Raw genomic sequence first — 24,561 nt, 5'->3', positions numbered from 1 at the left:
CATGACTTACCCACATGCTTTTATTCTATCACTTTTCCTAAACAAAATCACAAATACATGACATCAAGTCCCCTATTCACATGTTATTAGCATAACATCAATATAAAATAACTTTCATTATATAACATGCTTAATCATAAATCATATTATCATACAACGATTATTCATCTTTTTCCACTAATTCATCCATCATGCCACATATTTATCCACCATATTCGTTCAACATATTCACCCAACACATGTTCAATTCACACTCCCAACTTTCTATACTCTTACTCAAAACGACTACAACAACATATATACTTACTCATCGCTTTATATATATATATATAAACAAAACACTTTTCCTTTCATAATTATAACATGCCAAATTATATGTATCAATCAGTATACTTTCATGCTTTACAATCAACCAACATACAATTCACGTCATCATCATCTTTCCACTCAGATCTCACATCCTCCATATGCATGCATCCATCAATTCATACAACATACTACTATATAGATACACAAAGCACACAATAAGCACATAACGATCCCGACACATATCCCACGGTGACCGGTTCAAAATTGTAGGGCGAGTTCGCGACTTTAGGACGTCTCCCAAGTCTTTGCATTAGCTCCTACAACTTCTACCCCGGGTTCATTTTATTTGACTCCCTATGTTCATTGGATTCATTGGTTACAAGTTTCAGGATCGTCGCTCTGATACCATTTTGTAACACCCTCATACTTCAAGTGCCTTACCAGGACCACTTAAGGCATGAAAGTGCTACCATCTCGGTTACCCGAGGTAAAGATAATCATAAGACAATAAAGAAACGTACTTTAAAAGTAAATAAAGTTTAAATGATTACATGATCAAAACCAAAACTGATAAACTGAAACGCAACATCCTCAGACGGTCTACTACTAAAACTATCAAAGCTTTAAAACATCGTCTGACACAGCGGAAGACTTCTAACTGCCACGTGATGACTCATCCCAGCTATCCCATGCGCGTCATATAATACCTGCTCAATAATTGCTCACCACCCCCGAATGGATCACCACAGTTTTTAAAACATTAAACGGGGTCAGTACTGATTACATAAAAATAAATGCCACGAAGAAACAACGTCACAAACAACTCAAGCAGTTCACACAAATCCCTATTATCCATCTCCAAACTCCACACAACTGACTACACACTAAAGTGTGTAGCCCTGCCAGAGTACCCATCGCAACAAGCACTCCATGCCGCAAGTGGGGGACCGCAGCCGTACCCACCAAATCCCCGCTCATCTCCATCGAGCGATAAACCCAAATTCCTTAATGTGCACATCCCTTCTGTGGCGGGTTCCACAGAAGGCGAATAATGGGCGTGAAGCTACTTTCGCAAGTGACTCCACTCAGCCAGGGACGCGCTCCGAAGAACACAGACAGTTACACAATCAATCAACAATATACAGCCAACAACCGTCAAAATCAACCAACAATATAATTAACCAATAATCACAACAACAATCACCACACATTATGTAGCCAATACTTAGTAGGGAAACCCTACCTGGAATGCAACACAAACATCAGACGATCTAGCAGCTGTCTCAAAACCTTTCATCTACGAACCCTTCTCCTATACACATAATCATACAATCACTACCACATCAACATAAACATAGAAAACCCCCAATCCCAAAATTAGGGTTTAAACAACCTTAACCAAATGCTATAAAAATGGTACGTAGGACTTACCCTTGACGCAAGGATCACAATGATACAAAGAACGATGAAATCTGGCCTCTCAAGCTCCGGGATTTCTCAGTAACACGGATGAATGCGAAGAACGTAACTTGAATATCTTTTCAATGTGATTAGGTTTGTAAAAGTGTATTGTAAAGATGACGAAAAGATTTATATATATTAATCCGTGTTATTAACAAAACCCGACAAAACATCACCCGTAAACCGGGCTACTCGATAGAGTACCCTACAGGTCAGAAACTATTTTAAAATTCAAAACACCCTTACTCGACAGAGTAAGGCCCACTTGATAGAGTACCTAGAGGCTCATAAAACCGTAGTATTACATCATCAACATAAAAAAGGTGTGAAAGAGGCGGAGCATACCGAGAAATCTTGAGTCCAAGAATGTGGTGACGGGACTCAGCTGCTTGAAGTTGACGAGATAGAATTTCCATACACATAATAAACAAGTAAGGAGATAGAGGATCGCCTTGGCGTAGGCCACAAGAAGGATGAAAGGAGGGCGAAGGTTCACCATTTATCATGATACTATAGGTCACAGTGGAGATGCATTCCCATATGAGATTACGCCAAAACATCGGGAACCCAAAATGATCTAAAACTGACATGAGGAAATGCCAGGACACCCGATCAAACGCTTTATGCATGTCTAGCTTGATCACAGAGTAACAATTTTTGCCTTTCTTGGTCTTATTAATGTAATGCGTTATTTCATGAGCAATAAGGCATCCATCAGACATGAGACGATCGGGAATAAAAGCCTGCTGGGAATAAAAAATTATTGAAGGAATTACCAATTTGAGACGGTTAGCCATACACGTGGAAGCCAAACGGTATATGACATTGCAAAGGCTAATCGGTCGAAACTGCGAGACCAACTCCGGTTTGTCAGTTTTTGGTATAAGAACAATGATAGTGTTGTTCCATTCTTTCAGCATGACACCCGAATTAAGAAACCGAAGAATCGCCGAAGTCACTAGATGGCCTATTTCCGGCCAAAAAATGTGAAAAAATTTAGGTGTAATTCCATCGGGACCTGGAGATTTTGATGCATCCATACCACGGAGAGCATGCATAATATCAATTTCCGAGAAAGGGGCTTGTAATAAAGAGCATTCAACGAGTCCTAGCCCGGGCAAATCAAGTCCAGCTAGATATGAATGCAAAGACGCCATGGGATTGGAAGGACCTTGTAAAATGTTGCAGGTTAGCAAATTTTTGAAATAACGAACGATCTCATTTGTAACAGAGTCGGGTGATTCCAACCACACGCCATCAGCAGATCGAAGAGCCATAATCCGATGCTTTGTTGCTCTTTGTTTAACATGACTATAAAGAAAGCGTGTAGGAAAACCATCCAAAACCTCGGCCTTAATTTGTGAGCGTTGAATCCAGTAATGACGTTGGTTGCGCAACATTTGTAGGCGAGAGGTTCGAAGATGCAGGAAAGATGATGCCGAATTTTCATCAACAATATGTGTAGCTGTTAAGTCTAAATCAGCTTCAATTTCCGACCAGTTAATCCCGTGAGAAATGCGATGATTTATAACCCATTGCAAGATAGCGCGTCGAACCGTGGCCAGTTTACGAGATAGCACAAACATTGAGGATCCAAAGAAAGGAGTTTTCCAAACTTGTGAAACCATGTCACGGACCTCAGGATAAGATAAGCACCAATTATCAATCCTATATGGTCTCTTACGAGGTTTTGAAACCAGACACATTGAAAGAATAATAGGTGCATGATCAGAGACCAGAATAGGAGGATGCAAAATGGAAGCAGACGGGAAAAGAGTAAACCATTCCTGGTTAGCATAAGCACGGTCAAGACGTTCCATTATAATATTGTCGTTGTATTGATTGTTCATCCACGTAAATCGAGGACCAAAAAATGGAACTTCCGTAAGGCTGTTGTTAATTTTCCATGTTGTAAATTCACTTTGACCACGAATGAAATCTGTACCTCCAAACTTATCCGCAAACAGTTCAACTTGGTTGAAATCTTCAATCAGCATCAAAGGAGAAAGGCCCAAAACCTTCAAACTGATATGATTCCATAAAGCTTGTCGATATTCAAACCGTGCTTCACCATATATAAATAAAATATATATATTACATAATTTGTACAAGGTGTTTTAGGGATTATTAATTTACATAAGATAAAGTGAGGTTCTAGGCTTAAGATAGATAATTGTATAGAATTGTCCCATCGCAAAAGAAGGCCGCCACTACGTCCAGCTGAATCAACTCCACAACAGTTAGGCAGGCCAAGATGAGAAGTTTTATTAAAAGCCGAGTCAAAAGAAGTCATGGTTTCTTGCAAAACCAAAATGGACGGATGATATTGTTGGACGCTTTGATGTAAAAAAGGAATTGTAGGATCATCCGTCGAACCTAGCCTCCTACAATTCCAGCAAAATATCTTTAATGGTAAACGGGTAGCGAATTAAGGTCCGCCACCAGACCTAGGCCAGGAACAACAACTTCATCTCTGAAAAAGAAGAGGGAACAAGCGTTAGGATTGGTCCGTCCATAAAAGAAAATGGACCAGCTTGTTCCATACAGTGTTTCTTTGACATCGGCAATTCAAGAACAGTGAACTCAAAGGGATTCAGAGGGCGTTTTCCACCCAAACCAGAGGCTGAGGAAGAACGCAGCCTATCAGGCTGTTTGTAAAGAGAGGGTTGCGTAGTTAAGTTTCTCATTAATAACTCAACCGGAGTTGGTTCAAGAACAGAGTCCCCAGCCAAATCCATAAAACTCTCTCTATTAGAATGTTTAAAACGAGTACGGCTGTAGAAATTAAAACCAACTCCTACCTTTCTTTTGAAAACAAACTTCACCGTCCTACCAAGAAAGTCCATAGCAGGACGGTGAGGGCCAGAGGGATCAACAGAGAGACGAAAAAGGCAGCTAACATCAACAACATGTGGTGGAGTTGAAGGTTCAGCCAAGCCAAGATCAAGTGAGGCATCAACCTCATCCTCAGGCACTGTCATACGAAATGACGGGGAAAGATCTCTAGCATGAGATGGTTTACCACCATGAGATAGTCCTCCCACATCAAAAGTAGAAAGAACATGTGTAAAAGGTCCTGGCACAACTGATCCTTTGACCAGAGGGAAATTCTCAAGTAGAACTTCACGAGATTCATCCTCATGAACACAGGAATCAGGAGGATAGGTGTAGCCATTTCCATTTTCATCATCATCCGAGGTCGATGATGAAAAAGAAAAGACTGGTGATGCACCGCCAGAGTCCACAGTAACAGGGTCAGAGTTCGAAAGGGTATCGATTTCCGAGTTTAAGTATTTGAGACGAGGAGGGAGTCCAAATATATCAGGACTGTAAAAAGCCGACCCTGGTGGGCCATGTAGCACCATCAGTCCACGAGCTATGAGCTCGTCTAAACGATGGCCCAAGTGACCACAAGTTTTACAAAATCGAAAAACTCCTTCGTAGGAGAATCCAATCCACTGATGCTCCCTTTCATTAAAGACCAGATAGCAACCTGGTATGAGAGGTTTTGAAAGATCAACCCATACTTTAACATGCACAAAATTCCGAGGTGGGATTAGAGAAGGATAAGTTTTCTCCTCACATATATCTCCAACATGCGAGAGGAGAAAAGCTGCCACAGAGGTATTCATTAACTGAATAGGAAGGTGTTTCACACGGATCCAAAGAGGAACAATGTGAAAGAGCAAATTGTCAGGAACCGTGGTAGCTGATACAGTTCTAAAAACAAATAAGATCTCTTCTATATTAACCGTTTGTTTTTGGCGGAAATATGCAAGATCAGCAGCCGAAGAGAATTCAAATATATAATAAGGCTTCATGGCGCGAATAGAGACGGAACCTTGAAGCTGCCAGTGCTCTGAAATCCTTGCATAAATACGAGGAACATCCAAAAAGCGTTGATCTAGAATTTTGGCAATAAGAGCTTTTGAAAAATCTACTCCAGTGAAATCTGCACAAAGATGTAAGGGTAATTTAAGGCTAACACCGGCACGACAAAGGTTAGATGAAGATGAAAAACCATGGTTGAAAGGATTTGATGGAAATGAAATTAAAGGGTTTAAGCTGGTTTAGGGTTAGACGGTAGCTTGTTGGTGGTTTTAAAGGTGGAGAGGGGACAACTGGGGGTGATGTGTCAAACTGAAGCGATGCATGAGTGACAGCTCATCAGATTAGGGGGAATTAGGCGGATAAAGAGCTGTAGTGGAGGTGTTTGTGGATGGGTTATGCAGGGAAAAGAAAGCGGTTAGGGGGAACTTGGTTGCTAAGAAAACTCTTTTTGAGAGACTCTATTTTTAGAGAAAACGAACATATAAGTTACTTTCTATAACTTTCTTTTGATAACCTCATACTTTTTAGTTTTTAAGTTTATAAGTATTTTTTTTTTTGCATTTAAAATTTATAAGTTTTATAATAATTTTTTAATGGCAAAACTCAAAATGAATTGAGTTTATAAGTATAGTTTTCGACAAATGTTATATTTTTTTGCTTAATGTTTAAATAAACGAGCTCAAAAACTTTATATTAAAAACTCATTTTTTAAATAAAACTTAAAAAATTTATCATAAAACTCAGAAAGTACAAAATCAGATGATGTATATCTGTTTTGGATCCAAGTATCACATGTTTAATACTTCGTGATGTTTGGTAAACAACAGATTGATGAAATTTCAGCATATTCTAGGCTTTAAGCATGTTTGACTCAACAATCGTCTACTAAATTATGTGTTTAGTAAATGACATATTGAATCTACTGTTTTCCAACATGCTGTTCCCACCAGCATATTCACTATAATAGATTGTAAAAAATGAATCTGTCTATAATTTATACATGTATACAGCAATCTATTAACCTAAACCCGTTATACCAAACACTTCTACTAAATCTACTAATATATATATATATATATATATATATATATATATATATATAGAAATAAGATCCTGTGCGAACCTAAAGTTCGGTGCGAACTGTGCGAACTAAAAATCCCAACCCCTTACTCTATCAGATTTACACACTCCCGTCACATTTTAAGGCATATTTATGTACCCAACCCCAAATGAAACTAATTAAACCTTCTTCCTTATTCTAACTTCTAACAACACAGCCACATCGACCTCTAACTTCCGTCATCCTTGTCCACCACTATTTCCTCCGTTGATACCGACCAACTCGCCGGAGTTCATCCCAGAAACTCGTCGACACATCAACCAGGCTACCGTCGACAACCTTTTGCATTCGACGAAACCACCACTTTCACCTCCCTCTCATTTATGAAGGCCACAACTCACCACCTCTGACCACCAGCACACCGGCCGACGGCCGCCGCTTCCTTATCGTCCCTAGTCGCCGTCGAGGCCTCACCTGTAGGACATTTCGTCACTCTATCGCCTGGTATTGTGGTTTTTAAGTGCATCATTTGTAGATCTACATTTTAAGTGCATCATTTGTGCAAACATCGGTATTTTGGTCGTTAATATCTTGTTTGGCAACTCTATCTTTTCAAAAGTTTCTTCGACTATATCGAATGAAACAATCCATTTGCCAAATGAGGAATTATCGATAACATAATTTTCCGAAGTGAGCCAATAAACGACACCATTAATAAAGCATTGTGAAGAGGAAACCATAGAAATCGAGTGAAGTGGTTTTTAAGCATTGTGAAGTGGTTTTTAAGGACGATCAGCTTTTCGAAATTTTTTTCTCATTTTTGTAGATCTATAATTTTCCGACTATTTCAAACTCCAAATTTTTTCTCATTTTTGTAGATCTATAATTTCGTTGTGCTCGTGAGAGGTGGTAGGAGCTGGTAAGTGGGGTAGGTGGTCTGGTGACGCGTGGGTGCACTCAGTGGTGGTGGTGCAGTCGTGTGTCGCCGGGGAAACGAATGGAAGCAGTTATGTATGAAAATGGGTGGTCACCTTGTGGTGATTCAGTGTCGACGACAATGACAAACGTGTTAGAAAGAGGTCACTGGCGTGAGCCTGAGGGCGTCGGGGTGGCGTTGGCAATGGTGGCGGTGATGTCGCCGGTGTTGTCTGTGGCATGGTCGGGGTAGTGGTATGGTGTTAGTGGGGATCAGTTTGGTAATGGTAGTGACGGTGGTGGTGGTAGCGGCGGTGATGGTGGTAGGGCAGTGGTGGTGGCGGGGGCGGTAGATACGCAAAATACCACCTAGATACACATAATATCGGCCCGGATACACATGATATTACTGCGGGATACATGTGTACCTAGTAGTACTATCATGTGTATTTGGAAGTATCCGACTTTTAATGACATGTGTATGTGGGTTTGAAAAGATGTGTATCTAGCTTTAATGTCATGTGTATCCGCCAAAAATATAAAATGTATCCGCAAAAAAAATAAAACGTGTCCGAGAGTTAGTGGTAAAACTTGTAGCAATTTCCATAAAGTGTATCCGTTAATAATATAAAATGTATCCGCAAATAGTATAAAAATGTATCTCGGAGTTAGTCTTAAAACTCCCAAAAAAATTAGTGTTAAAAAAGTGTAAAAGTGCATCTAGAATTTTAGGGTGGAAAAAAAATGTATCTACATATGTTATAAAATGTATCTGAAGAAGAGGTGTATCTAGTAAGGAAATAAAGTGTATCTGAAAAAAAAAAAAAAAAAAAAAAAAAAAAAAAAAAAAAAAAACTGGGTTGGAGCTAGTTCGTACGGTTCGCACCTGACCCCGACCCTATATATATACATATATATATACAGAGTCGGGATCCGGTGAGAACTCCTAAATATTTGAGGATTGAGTAACGAATGAAATATCACACCATATACAAAACAATATCGCGGGGAAAATTAACAAACAAAACCACTTAAAACTCCCAGAATCAGTCAATAGTTTCTCTCTCTAAAAAGTCCAAAATCAATCTAAAACATTTCAAACAAAAATATATCACAATCCTCTCAAAAATCTCACTGAAAATCTGCGAAAACCTAAAAATTCAAACTTGATTTCAACTGTATTTCAACATCCTTGATTTATTCATTCATTAGATTGAATACTCTCATTAGAATTCGCGCAAAAATCGTCGAGGTATATTTTTTTCTCGTTTTCTTTCATTTTTGCGATTTTATTTCAACTTATGTAGTGTTAAATTGATTTTACATGTTAATTTTGTTCGAAATTATTGTATGTATGTTGAATTACGTGAATTTAATAGGATTAAATAAAAAAAAATTGAACTAATCGTCAAGTTATTTAGTGTACTTTCATGTTCTTGCTGTAACTTTCTAAATATCTTACTTATAAACGATTTTAAACTTTTTTCGTTCATAATTCGACACATTGAATCAATTATTATCATCAATTGAAGTTGTAGTTGTTTATAAGATGTCTTTTTTGTTTTAATCGCTAAAATTAGGGTTTAATATTGATCGATTGTGAAAATTAGGGTTCAACATTGTTTAATTGTAAAAATGAGGGTTTCATATCGTTTTAATCACGAAAATTAGGGTTTAACATTGTTTAATTGTGCAAAATTACAGTTTCATATGATAGAATTGAAGTAATCGTTTGTGTTCATTAAAATGAGTAATGTCGAATTACATGTTGGCTATGATAACGAAAAACGTGTGATACTGTTGTTTGTATGATGTGATATTGAATGTGAAGATTACTGGTAATCTATTTTCATACATTTTGGCAAGTTGACTACATAATTAAGTTGTAAAATGTCATCAAGGCACTAAAATGCTATAGTATGGTGTTTTCGCTATAAAATGTCACTGATTTGTAGTAAAATAATGTAAAATATTGTTGTAAATGCTCTAATATGGTGTGTTTTTTATATTTGTTGTATTTTCTTTTGTCTGAAAGATGATACTAAGATGATGTTTTGTACTTTGTTTTCCTTTTTTTTGCAGATTTCTTCGCTTTTGGAGGTTACTTAAGAGTATGTGTGCATGCTGGCGAAGTCTAATAGTGCATGATTGTGGACAGCGGGCCGCCCACGGGGGCGCTTGGTTGAGAAACGAGGGACAAGCGTTTGCATTTTGTATGGAGTCGCCACCAATTTTTATGGGAAATTGGAACCGTTCGAATACCTCATGTCATGTCAAGACACAAAGTAGTGACATGAACACTAAGCAATCGTTACCCTTGGCATTCTATGTCTAGAATGACTCTCGTGGATGCCAATGAACACGGGTGCTCACGGAGATCTGGAGTAAGGGGTGAGGGTACGTATTAGGAAGCTCTTTTGATCGAACACCTAATCCCGCCCGCCTCGATAGCGGCCTCTACTAATGATTAGGGAGTTTATTCGTACTTGATATATCGTCGGCTATATGCATGCAACGCAACATCCATAGATTAATCCTAACATGTGAGAATTAACTAAGTCGGTGAACAATTAGTTTATCATGCAATTTGGTCGAAGTAGGATTTAATGCTCATTTACATGTGAAAACATACAAACAATGAAAGAAATAATTATAAATTGCAATAATGAAAATTACATTAATTACAATGGAATAGGCGATTTACGTCGAAAATACCTTTAAAACGGATTATTTGAGAAAAAGGGAATAAAAGAAATAAAAGAAATAAAAGAAATAAATTAACGAATTGAAATTAGCGATATTACGAATATTAGTTGATTAATACGTAAACTAACTAAACTACGTCAAGGCAGAAAGGAGTTCAGGGACAGAAATCACCCTGGAACAGGCGCAGCAGGCACTGCGCCCTTTGGAAGAGGCGCAGCAGTTGCTGCGTGTGACACCCTTAAATCTAGCCTTAATTATATACGTAAATTCTACAGAAAAACTGGTAGGATATGTTTGTAAATGGTTCAACTAATCCAAAAACCTGCAATTTCAAAAAAATTTCTAACTAAACCATTCACAACCAATTCCAACTCAAGAAGAGTGTCATAACCCTGCAACAGCTGATAAACTAACTTACATATATAACTAAAGACGCGGGAATATAAGGATACAAACCAAAAATAGAAAGGGAGACATATGTCCCTTCAAATTATATACAAACCAAAAGTATAAAAAGTTTACTAATAGAATAGCCAAAACTAGGTCCAAGGTTCCTTGCTCACTAGCCCGTCTGTGACCCCAACTAAGCATCCACAACCTGTCAATCGCATTTTATACAAACACGAAAGCCACAACTAACAAGACTAACCAAAGGATCCTAAATTATATTCTCCTATACAACTCAAACCTTAAACAATCAATTTCTCCACTCGTTCACGCCCTCCAATGATACATTCTCTCAAAACTGGGTTCTCTTGAACAAGGGAACTATCCTGCGGAATAAAAGGAAGGTGTCCACATGGACTTTATTATAAGAAGAAAACGAACCTAATATGAATCGGGAGAAAGAATTGAAAGGTAGTTACCAATGCGAGATAAGAGAAATTTGAAAGACGAATGAACAACGAAAATGGAAGATTAAGGTAAGATACACTGAATACGAAAAGAAATATCAAGAAAGTGGAAGCATTCTACACTTGGCATAACCAACCTTTAGCGGCACCAAAACTAATAACTAACAATCAACAAATCTAACAATTAGCAATCACAAACAGACTACCACATAAAATCCTAATTCTACCCATCCTACCCTTCTCTCAAGTTTATTATTTAAAGGTCAAGTGATTCTAAGTGGGGTGCACAAACGTGCATCGGGAGCAATAGGCTCTGATACCAACAGTTCCTCAATAAGAGTTCAATACTAACTTCCAATTCTAGCAATTTTAACAATATTAAAGGCTTTAGGGAAATCTAGGGCCATTACTACAAAATAAGAAGCTATTTAATTTCAACTAACTAAATAAGAAGCTATTTAAATTCAACTAATTACACATGTGAAATAGAGATATAATAAATGGCCTAAAACAAGAAAAAGGCCGATTATCTAAATCATTCAACCGAATTTTTACCCGCAACCCCACCTGCGGACAGTGCGGGTCAAATTGCGGCCGACCAATCACTCAATTAATCGACATCGCATCGATCAAAGGGACTAAGGCTCGGTTTTGGCACAATCAACAAAACATTTCAATTATAGCTATAAAATTCATTTTGAGCCTATTAATTACAAATTTCCTTTCGTAAATTACCCTAACATGTGATAACTATTAATATAAGCACAATTTTTTTCCATTAACATAATTTTTGTTACTAGTATACTTCAATTCAAATTACTACTCTTTTTGTTACTTATACTATTCTAATATTAATTAACCCGAAATGACCAATATTGTACGAAAAACCGCAAAACAAGCACGGACCAACCCGGGCCAACCCCAAGACCGGTCGGGGCTGCCGTGGGCCTGCCGGCTGCTGCCGGGCCCGCTGCCGCACCATTTCTTCTCTTTTTTTTTTCATTTTTATACATTATAAGACCGTCTGAAAATTAATTAATCGTCCCCAATTCAACTTTGATAATTTAAACTACCAAAAGGCACAAATTAAGCTTGCATGCAACTAAGTTTAACATGTGAAAATTACTACCCAAACAAAAATTCACCAAACATACAAAAATCAAAAACATGTGACGATCTTTCGTCGAGTAACTCGAAATATGTTACCTTAAGCTAGAAAAAGAGCAATTAGCACCTCAAAACCCAAACCCTAACGACACTAGCCGCTATCCTCTACAATATACAAGTCCCCGAACCCGTCTTCCAATTCTTCACCTAAATAAACAATTAAAACACCATAATTAAGCACAAAAACCGAAATTACCGAATTTTGGTCTTAAAACAACTTCAAGAAAACTGAAATTAAACTATACCAAGTTGTAGATCTCGTCGAGGGGATTCCGGAAAGGTAAATTTCGTGAAAATCCGATAAGAAACGAAGAAATTATGGCCAAAATAGCTTGGAATTTGGTTGAAAATGGTGTTTTGGTTTTGTAAGGTTGAAGATGACGGTGGGAAGCAAGGAAAATCAGAAAAACTAAAGGGGAAGGGGGTTTGATGCGTGAAAGGGAGAAAGGAAAGGAGGGAGTCGGGTTTGAGTCGGGATTTTTCGAGTCGGTTTTGACTCGTTTCAATAATAATTAAATCCGTAAGTCAAATGCAAATTCCGTCAAGACCAAAGTTCTTAAACACGAGATTACAATAAAATTGAGTATTCATACGACCCATCTCCAAATTCGTTTACCCAACGTTCACACGAATTGTCATTTTCCCCCCGATACGCCCTTATTTCGAAATAAAAGATTTTACACGGTTTAAACTATTTTTAAACATTTCAAAACTATCAAAATAAATACTTTTCTCCAAAATATAATAAAATTATATTTCTTTGAATTATTTTTACTTTAAATACTTTATTGTCAAATTTTACTTGATTAATTAATTATTTTCGAAATATATTAACGGTCCGAAATTTACGGGGCGTTACAATCACCCCTCCTTTTAAAAAGTTTCGTCCTCGAAACTTAGAAGGAGAAATTATAGTTATAAGAAAATATAGGTATTTTTTCAATGAAACGGTGATACTCTTGTTGATCAGACAAGAACATCCATATTCATATCAAGATATAAAAATATTTCTACACCAATAAATGAGAAAATCCATTATTGGGGACGTCACCAACAACGAGATTTAACATTCACTAATGTTAAAACCATTGCAAATCATAAAAGCATTTTCAAACTTTTAGTTTAAAGTTCTATAATAAGAATACTATCTTTACTAATTATGATTTAAACACGGCTTAGTAACTCGGAACAAAAGTAAGAAAAAGGAATACCTTACGGAAATAAATCAAAATTTCATTTTCAAATCCTTAAAAATAGGTTAGGTTTGCAGAAGTGACATAAACTTTCAAGAATGAATCGAAACTGGTAGCTTGAAATATTTAGAAATTCCCCGAAGTGAAAAGTAACTTAGACATCATAGGAGCAGGTATGCTAAAAGGATTCAAGCTTAACTGATCAAAAAGAGCTATGATGAATTTTATAGGGTAAGAATTGAAGTCATAATTACAAGGATGTCAAAGATAGAGTTTCATAGGTTACCAACATCAAACTTACGAGAGGAGTATGATGGTGTAAGGAAGAGAGATATGAGCGGTAACGCTCATGATCAAGGAAGAAGGGAGATTAGACACCAAGGAAACGCCAGACACTCATATCTCCAATAACAACATCACTCCCAAGAGTCTCCTCAATCGCTTATGTTACTTCTTCCTAACATATTCCCTGGAACAAGATATTTCACTATAAGTGTGATCTCAACGCTCCAAATTCTCAAACATCCCGAAACGACTTTCACAAGCCTAAGGTCAAGACTTCCAACAAAGCTGTATTTATATCCCACTAGTGTCAACTATGGGTTCCTCAAAAAGTAAACCTTCAATCAAGAGTCCCAATACCATGCTCTAAACTCCAAGAGAAGGTTCCTCAAATATTCCACAAGGTTCTCATTTCAAAACAAGGTAGTAACATACCAACCTCAAATTATGAAAAATCAATAGGATCTTAAGTTTCTCTATCCTTTTACTTATTAAGGATTCTCAAAAGCAGAACTACACCCAGCTCCAACATCGTCTCATCATCTCAAGCACTCAATGCGACCTCAAGGTCTATAAAACTATAGGATTAACAAATTCTTCTCAATACTAAGTCTCTCTCAACTCAAGAACTCTCAAGAGCCAACTAATACCAAATCACATCACCAATCCATTCTGGTCATCAACATCCCCAAGGAGTATTCTTTCAAATTTGATATCCTAAACTTACTTACCATCAAATTCTCAAGGTACAAGGTCATAATTGTAACAACACTTTATCACCTCAGAGTTTCTAAAACCATAAATTGAAATTAGGTTCGTAAAGATAACGGTTGACATAAATAAGAGGTATTCAAGTTAAAAAGATATCTCGGGCAAGAAGAAGATACGTAAAATTCGGCATAAAAACAAGGTTCAACGAACGTTAGAGAGAAGGAAAGGAGAATAGAAGCGGCACAATGAAAGGGTTACCGCTTACTAAACACTCATCAAAGCTTATGATCGATATGATAAGGTTACTTCACTAAGGTGCTCAACAAAGCCCTAAATGTCTACTACATCGTAGGACTAACAAGGATTCCACAATGGTAGGTATTCCTCAACTCAATTGATTCTAAGAGCCAAAATCAATTCACCACACAAATTCATTTGTTACCATCCATGTCCCAAAGTATCTCCTTTACAATTCTCGTCATTGAACTTCACTTACTATGTCATCTCCAAGTACCCTGGCTTGTTTACTCCATCATCTCACCACTTAATACTTCTAGGCTCTGATACCAACTGTGACACCCTTAATATTTTGTAACAGCCCAAGGTAACCTGCTAACGTGATATTGTCCGCTCTGGGAGACACAACCCCCTCACGGCTTTAAAACGCGTCACATTAGGAAGAGGTAGCCACATGATTATAAACCATGCTTCGTTCCCCTCTTCTACCGATGTGGGAAGGTCACCTTCCAGAACACTGTGACACCCCCATTTATTGCGGAAAAGTAAACACGTAATTCTACAGAAAAACTGACAGGATATGTTTGTAATTGGTTCAACTAGCCAAAAACCTGTAATTTCAAAAATTTTCTAAACCAATCACAACATTTCCAAGAGGCGGGTGCCAAAACCTGCAATGCTAACGAACTACTTTACATGCCATAGCTAACGATAAGAAAATGTAATGATACAAACCCAAAATAGAAAAGGGAGACATATGTCCCTAAAATGTATGTGACATAAAAAAGGTTTAAGGTCACAATGAAATAAAACCAGTCTAGGTCCCAAGGTTACTTTGCTCGCTAGCTCGTTCATGTACCCCATATATGCATCACCTACCTGTCATTCGCATTTTATACAAATACGAAAGCCACAGTCAGTGGGGAGTAACTCCGAGTTCTCCCAGCCACGAAATGTCATAATTAATATAACATGTAAACATAAGAATATGAATACGAATCACACACTGCCTTAGCATATAGATGCTAAGGCAATCGTGCTTATCATGTGAACAACAATATAACACCACATAGTCCTAGCATGTGAATACTAGACCGACTCATACTACACTATCATGTGAATCACATAACATCCAGGAATCCAAACTCTATCAACCATAGCCGGCTTGCATCTCACCTTCTATGATTCATAGAATCACCATACAAGAAAGGGCAATATATCAAAGACAGGCATAAGTTCTTAGTACGGTCAATAGTCACTTTGTAACTCAAGTCTATACCACGAGGTAGGGAAGGTAATCGAACCGGTATCTTGGCTCAGCGGTTACTATTAAGAAAACATGGCCAAGAGACAACACAACCCTAGCCTAAAATCTGCGCAGACCTAGACATGCGGATACACACCACCGCACCCAAGACTCACAACTTTTTTTAAAACAAAGTGAAGTGAGTACCCTAAGGACACCACCGAAGGGTCGGCTAGTACTCAAGCTGACCCCATACTATCAAAATTAGTACCTGAGGTCATGCCCCAACTTGGATAAACATCCACTAGTCGGAACAAAGGCTATCAAGCGGTGAACATATACTCGTCAGAGACTATAAAGACCTATCTATGATGAAGGCCGAAATACTCACCTAGGACCTAGTCACAGCTAGTCCCAGCTTGAATATTTTAGCCCACACCACCCAAAACTCACCACATAAGTCAAGTAAGACACCCACTTAACCTTAAGAGGGCAAAAAGTCCTACTTACCAACATAAATTCTAACATTCTATCATGTGAAAGCTATATAAATGTCTATTTACAGCATACAATCCCAACAGTTCCTCAATAAGAATTCAATACTAATTTCCAATCCTAGCAATTATAACAATATAAAAGACTTTAGGGGAAACTAGGGCCATTTCTACAAAATAAGAAGCTATTTAAATTCAACTAACTAAATAAGAAGCTATTTAAATTCAAATAACTACACATGTGAAACAGAGATATAATAAATGGCCTAAAACAAGAAAAAGGCCGATTATCTAATTCATTCAACCGAATTTTTACCCGCAAACCCAGCCCTGCGACAGGTACGGGTCAAATTGCGGCTGACCAATCACTCAATTAACTGACATCGCATCAGTCAAAGGGACTAAGGCTCAGTTTTCGGCACAATCAACAAAACAAAGAAAGTGACGGTGAGGGAGTAATAATAATAATAATTAATAATAATGATACACCAGCTAGCTAGCTAGCTTCTAATTATACGTACGTTTCTTCATCGTTAAGTAATTTCGTTCGTTTTTAAAACCGTTTCGAGTTAATAAAATCGGTTTTTAATAAAAGTTTCAGTAATAAAACGAAATTAATAATAAATAAATTTAATGAGTGAAAATAAAATAAACTCAACTAGTTAACGAAAATAATACGATATCAGCTAATTGAGTGATTGGTCAGCCGCAATTTGACCCGTACCTGTCGCAGGGCTGGGTTTGCGGGTAAAAATTCGGTTGAATGAATTAGATAATCGGCCTTTTTCTTGTTTTAGGCCATTTATTATATCTCTGTTTCACATGTGTAGTTATTTGAATTTAAATAGCTTCTTATTTAGTTAGTTGAATTTAAATAGCTTCTTATTTTGTAGAAATGGCCCTAGTTTCCCCTAAAGTCTTTTATATTGTTATAATTGCTAGGATTGGAAATTAGTATTGAATTCTTATTGAGGAACTGTTGGGATTGTATGCTGTAAATAGACATTTATATAGCTTTCACATGATAGAATGTTAGAATTTATGTTGGTAAGTAGGACTTTTTGCCCTCTTAAGGTTAAGTGGGTGTCTTACTTGACTTATGTGGTGAGTTTTGGGTGGTGTGGGCTAAAATATTCAAGCTGGGACTAGCTGTGACTAGGTCCTAGGTGAGTATTTCGGCCTTCATCATAGATAGGTCTTTATAGTCTCTGACGAGTATATGTTCACTGCTTGATAGCCTTTGTGTTCCTGACTAGTGGATGTTTATCCAAGTTGGGGCATGACCTCAGGTACTAATTTTGATAGTATGGGGTCAGCTTGAGTACTAGCCGACCCTTCGGTGGTGTCCTTAGGGTACTCACTTCACTTTGTTTTAAAAAAAGTTGTGAGTCTTGGGTGCGGTGGTGTGTATCCGCATGTCTAGGTCTGCGCAGATTTTAGGCTAGGGTTGTGTTGTCTCTTGGCCATGTTTTCTTAATAGTAACCGCTGAGCCAAGATACCGGTTCGATTACCTTCCCTACCTCGTGGTATAGACTTGAGTTACAAAGTGACTATTGACCGTACTAAGAACTTATGCCTGTCTTTGATATATTGCCCTTTCTTGTATGGTGATTCTATGAATCATAGAAGGTGAGATGCAAGCCGGCTATGGTTGATAGAGTTTGGATTCCTGGATGTTATGTGATTCACATGATAGTGTAGTATGAGTCGGTCTAGTATTCACATGCTAGGACTATGTGGTGTTATATTGTTGTTCACATGATAAGCACGATTGCCTTAGCATCTATATGCTAAGGCAGTGTGTGATTCGTATTCATATTCTTATGTTTACATGTTATATTAATTATGACATTTCGTGGCGGGAGAACTCGGAGTTACTCCCCACTGACCGTGGCTTTCGTATTTGTATAAAATGCGATTGATAGGTAGGTGATGCATATATGGGGTACATGAACGAGCTAGCGAGCAAAGTAACCTTGGGACCTAGACTGGTTTTATTTCATTGTGACCTTAAACCTTTTTTATGTCACATACATTTTAGGGACATATGTCTCCCTTTTCTATTTTGGGTTTGTATCATTACATTTTCTTATCGTTAGCTATGGCATGTAAAGTAGTTCGTTAGCATTGCAGGTTTTGGCACCCGCCTCTTGGAAATGTTGTGATTGGTTTAGAAAATTTTTGAAATTACAGGTTTTTGGCTAGTTGAACCAATTACAAACATATCCTGTCAGTTTTTCTGTAGAATTACGTGTTTACTTTTCCGCAATAAATGGGGGTGTCACAGTATTTGTAACAGCCCAAGGTAACCTGCTAACGTGATATTGTCCGCTCTGGGAGACACAACCCCCTCACGGCTTTAAAACGCGTCACATTAGGAAGAGGTAGCCACATGATTATAAACCATGCTTCGTTCCCCTCTTCTACCGATGTGGGAAGGTCACCTTCCCAACAAAACATTACAATTATAGCTATAAAATTCATTCACCTAAACACTTATCAAACAACAGGCACACATTAACTATTAATGTGACATTAATTCGTCGAGTAACTCGGAATAGTTACCTTACGCTAGCAAAGAGACAAGTAAAAACTTGAGAAAGCTTCTAAAACCCCAAAATTACTCTTCATCTTCAACCCCATATGAGCCACCTAAAATAATTATGTGAAAGGACGATATTAACGAATTATCTTTATATAAAATATGAGACGTAAAGTAATTTAATTATATTTTAAATAAACCAAACTAGCGTCAAAACAATTTATAGATACGGCCCAAAACAATAATAAAACGAAATTAATAATAAATAAATTTAATGAGTGAAAATACAACGCTTTAAGCTTGAATCCTTTTAGCATACCTGCTCCTATGATGTCTAAGTTACTTTTCACTTCGGGGAATTTCTAAATATTTCAAGCTACCAGTTTCGATTCATTCTTGAAAGTTTATGTCACTTCTGCAAACCTAACCTATTTTTAAGGATTTGAAAATGAAATTTTGATTTATTTCCGTAAGGTATTCCTTTTTCTTACTTTTGTTCCGAGTTACTAAGCCGTGTTTAAATCATAATTAGTAAAGATAGTATTCTTATTATAGAACTTTATAACTGTGACACCCTTAAATCTAGCCTTAATTATATACGTAAATTCTACAGAAAAACTGGTAGGATATGTTTGTAAATGGTTCAACTAATCCAAAAACCTGCAATTTCAAAAAAATTTCTAACTAAACCATTCACAACCAATTCCAACTCAAGAAGAGTGTCATAACCCTGCAACAGCTGATAAACTAACTTACATATATAACTAAAGACGCGGGAATATAAGGATACAAACCAAAAATAGAAAGGGAGACATATATCCCTTCAAATTATATACAAACCAAAAGTATAAAAAGTTTACTAATAGAATAGCCAAAACTAGGTCCAAGGTTCCTTGCTCACTAGCCCGTCTGTGACCCCAACTAAGCATCCACAACCTGTCAATCGCATTTTATACAAACACGAAAGCCACAATTCAGTGGGGAGTAACTTCGAGTCCTCCCAGCCACGAATCGTCAAAATTAATGTAACATGTAATGTAACATGTAAACAATTTGATAAACCATTTACTTATCATGTATTCTAACAAATGACCCCTAAACTGACCAAACTAAACTATCATGTGAATCAGATAACAAATAGTAATCCAAACTTTATCAATCAGAACCGCTTACATCTCACCTATTACAGTTCATAAAATCACCATACAAGAAAGGGCAATATAACAAAGACAGGCATAAGTTCTTAGTCCCGTCAATAGTCACTTTGTAACTCAAGTCTATACCACGAGGTAGGGAAGGTAATCGAACCGGTATCTTGGCTCAGCGGTTACTATTAAGAAAACATGGCCAAGAGACAACACAACCCTAGCCTAAAATCTGCGCAGCGGAAGCGTGGTGGGCCCATAACCCACAGGTCCCAGGATCGAAACCTGGCTCTGATACCAACTGTGACACCCTTAAATCTAGCCTTAATTATATACGTAAATTCTACAGAAAAACTGGTAGGATATGTTTGTAAATGGTTCAACTAATCCAAAAACCTGCAATTTCAAAAAAATTTCTAACTAAACCATTCACAACCAATTCCAACTCAAGAAGAGTGTCATAACCCTGCAACAGCTGATAAACTAACTTACATATATAACTAAAGACGCGGGAATATAAGGATACAAACCAAAAATAGAAAGGGAGACATATGTCCCTTCAAATTATATACAAACCAAAAGTATAAAAAGTTTACTAATAGAATAGCCAAAACTAGGTCCAAGGTTCCTTGCTCACTAGCCCGTCTGTGACCCCAACTAAGCATCCACAACCTGTCAATCGCATTTTATACAAACACGAAAGCCACAATTCAGTGGGGAGTAACTTCGAGTCTTGTAACACCCTCATTTATTGCGGAAAAGTAAACACGTAATTCTACAGAAAAACTGGTAGGATATGTTTGTAATTGGTTCAACTAGCCAAAAACCTGTAATTTCAAAAATTTTCTAACTAAACCAATCACAACATTTCCAACATTCCCAGAAGCGGGTGCCAAAACCTGCAATGCTAATGAACTACTTTACATACATAGCTAATGATAAGAAAAAGTAAAGATACAAACCCAAAATAGAAAAGGGAGACATATGTCCCTAAAATGTATGTGACATAAAAAGGGTTTAAGGTCACAATGAAATAAAACCAGTCTAGGTTCCAGGGTTACTTTACTCGCTAGCTCGTCCGTGTACCCCATATATGCATCACCTACCTGTCAATCGCATTTTATACAAATACGAAAGCCACAGTCAGTGGGGAGTAACTCCGAGTTCTCCCAGCCACGAAATGTCATAATTAATATAACATGTAAACATAAGAATATGAATACGAATCACACAATGCCTTAGCATATAAATGCTAGACAATCGTGCTTATCATGTGAACAACAATATAACAACACATAGTCCTAGCATGTGAATACTAGACCGACTCATACTACACTATCATGTGAATCACATAACATCCAGGAATCCAAACTCTATCAACCATAGCCGGCTTGCATCTCACCTTCTATGATTCATAGAATCACCATACAAGAAAGGGCAATATATCAAAGACAGGCATAAGTTCTTAGTCCCGTCAATAGTCACTTTGTAACTCAAGTCTATACCACGAGGTAGGGAAGGTAATCGAACCGGTATCTTGGCTCAGCGGTTACTATTAAGAAAACATGGCCAAGAGACAACACAACCCTAGCCTAAAATCTGCGCAGACCTAGACATGCGGATACACACCACCGCACCCAAGACTCACAACTTTTTTTAAAACAAAGTGAAGTGAGTACCCTAAGGACACCACCGAAGGGTCGGCTAGTACTTAAGCTGACCCCATACTTTCAAAATAAGTACCTGAGGTCATGCCCCAACTTGGATAAACATCCACTAGTCAGGAACACAAAGGCTATCAAGCAGTGAACATATACTCGTCAAAGACTATAAAGACCTATCTATGATGAAGGCCGAAATACTCACCTAGCACCTAGTCACAGCTAGTCCCAGCTTGAATACTTTAGCCCACACCACACAAGACTCACCACACAAGTCAAGTAAGACACCCACTTAACCTTAAGAGGGCAAAAAGTCCCACTTACCAACATGAATTCTAACATTCTATCATGTGAAAGGCTATATAATATTGTCTATTCAGCAGATAAACCAACAGTTCCTCAATACAAATTCAATACTAACTTCCAATTCTAGCAATTTTAACAATATTAAAGGCTTTAGGGAATCTAGGGCCGTTTCTATAATATAAGAAACTACTCAAATCAATTAACTACACATGTGAAATAAAAATATAATAAATGGCCTAAAACAAGAAAAAGGCCGATTATCTAATTCATTCAAAATTTCATCCAACCGAATTTTTACCCGCAACCCCACCTGCGGCAGTGCGGGTTAAATTGCGGTGACCAATCACACAATTGACTGACATCGAATCAGTCAAAGGGACCAAGGCTCAGTTTTCGGCATAATCATCCAACATTACAATTATCGCTATATTACTCTCATGCTATTTCTAATTTCTATCATGCGAAAAACGAAAGTAACACATTATCAATCCCTAAACATTTAACAAACAACGAGCACAACATTAACTACTAATGTGACATTAATTCGTCGAGTAACTCGGAATAGTTACCTTAAGCTAGCAAAGAGACAAGCAATAAACTTGAGAAAGCTCTAAAACTCAAAATTACTCTTCATCTTCAACCACAAATGAGCCACCTAAAATAATTATGTGAAAGGACGATATTAACGAATTATCTTTATATAAAATATGAGACGGAAATTAATTTAATTATATTTTAAATAAACCATACTAGGGTCAAAACAATTATAGATACGGCCCAAACTCGCGACTTAGCCAGGCCACTGCCTAGGCCACGACCAGGCCACTGCCTAGGCCACGGCCAGGCCACTGCCAGGCCACAGCCAGGCCACAGCTAGCTACTGCTAGGCTGCTGCCAGGCTACAGCAGGCCACGGCCAGGCTGCAGTAGGCCACGGCCAGGCTACACCCTACTGTCCAGCCGTCTTAGGACGGTTTCCTAGGCCAAACCACGACGGATACCACCCAAACAAAAGACCCAAACCCAACATGTACATGTACTTGAGACGTTAGCAAAGAAGTTGGTTCAAATTAACATAAAGAAACCCGTCAAAACAGCCCGCTAAAACTGCTCGACAAAACCCATTTTCACTATTAAAGAAGCTCATTTGTGACCGTCTTAAGACGAAATTTTAAGCATTAAAATGATAGTATTCACCCAATTAAATTACCCAACATAATCACCCACTTCACCATGAATCCAAAGGTACCAACTTTTCTCAAAATGGATAAATAAAACTTGTATAAAACCGTCTCAAACCAACACCACATGAACATTCAATTATGAAAATTCCCCCAAATTATGACCATACGAGTCTTAGTCAAAGAAATCGACAATTTAAACACAACACAAAAATCCATCTATTTTCTTCTCGGCATCTTTAACCAAAATCAATTATTCTCATCATCTACTTATAAGAGTGTCCATTATTAATTCAAATCCCCACACTAATTAAAGCCACTTTGGCTCAAATAACATTCACTGTTACGGTATTCCACAATCCTAACAACAATTTCATGCCTCTCACGCTATATCGTTACTCATACCCCTGTTCCATTAACAATTCGTACTCACCACTAGAAAATACATATAACTATTATCTTAATTAATAACAATTAATACAACGGTCGTTCACCATCGTTTTTACCACATAAAATACAAATAATAGCACATACACATACAACCCCGAACAATAATATTAATAATAGGATCGGTAGAATCGTGTTACCTTAAACGCCCCTTATTGTTCGAATAAATCGTCCACAAGGCACGAGCCTCACCCCGGGTCTTCGAATCCTTCATAAAAGGGCAAGAAAACGGAATAAAGAAGCTAAAAGACGACACTTTTATAAGACGGCGAAAGACGAAACCACTATAAAAAGGAGATTTTCTTACCTTAAAAGGAGGAGGAAGGAAAGGGGAAGAGAATGGTACAAAAATTACGGAATTTGGTTGAGAATGGAGGCGGGATCTGGGGTTTGAATGATCGGAAAATGACGGACTGAGGAACTGTTGTTCAAAGTTGTTGTTGTCTGTTGTTTTACGCAAAAAGGGAAGGGGAAAAGAAGGGTCAGGGGAAACGGTGAGGGAGTAATAATAATAAATAATAGTAATAATAATAATAATGATACACCAGCTAGCTTGCTAGCTTCTAATTATACGTACGTTTCTTCATCGTTAAGTAATTTCGCTCGTTTTTAAAACCGTTTCGAGTTAATAAAATCGGTTTTTAATAAAAGTTTCAGTAATAAAACGAAATTAATAATAAATAAATTTAATGAGTGAAAATAAAATAAACTCAGCTAGTTAACGGAAATAATACGATATTAGCTTGAATCGGAATTATTAGCGATTTTTACAAAACCAACGGATATTAATAAAAATTGCTAATTTAGTGAAAT

At 37.4% G+C, this 24,561-nt stretch overlaps 2 long non-coding RNA genes across 3 annotated transcripts; both read right to left on the bottom strand.

Annotated features, from left to right (window-relative positions):
- Positions 1-10,687: 10,687 nt before the first annotated feature.
- LOC141646400 (uncharacterized) lies at positions 10,688-12,710 on the bottom strand. Of its 2 annotated transcripts, none has more exons than XR_012545541.1 (3): positions 12,549-12,710; positions 12,343-12,450; positions 10,688-11,055 (listed from the first exon to the last, which is right to left on the bottom strand). It is a non-coding gene; the product is annotated as an uncharacterized LOC141646400 (long non-coding RNA). The 2 variants fall into 2 exon arrangements; XR_012545542.1 differs by having other exon boundaries at positions 10,688-10,880.
- A 2,597-nt stretch (positions 12,711-15,307) lies between these two features.
- Positions 15,308-24,229, bottom strand: LOC141648275 (uncharacterized). Its single transcript, XR_012545982.1, has 4 exons — positions 24,056-24,229; positions 23,889-23,956; positions 19,033-19,119; positions 15,308-15,605 (listed from the first exon to the last, which is right to left on the bottom strand). It is a non-coding gene; the product is annotated as an uncharacterized LOC141648275 (long non-coding RNA).
- Positions 24,230-24,561: the final 332 nt, after the last annotated feature.

This window comes from Silene latifolia, chromosome 3 (assembly GCF_048544455.1).
Source record: "Silene latifolia isolate original U9 population chromosome 3, ASM4854445v1, whole genome shotgun sequence".
In the NCBI taxonomy this organism is placed as follows: domain Eukaryota; kingdom Viridiplantae; phylum Streptophyta; class Magnoliopsida; order Caryophyllales; family Caryophyllaceae; genus Silene; species Silene latifolia.
This window is presented reverse-complemented; position numbering and strand designations above follow the sequence as displayed.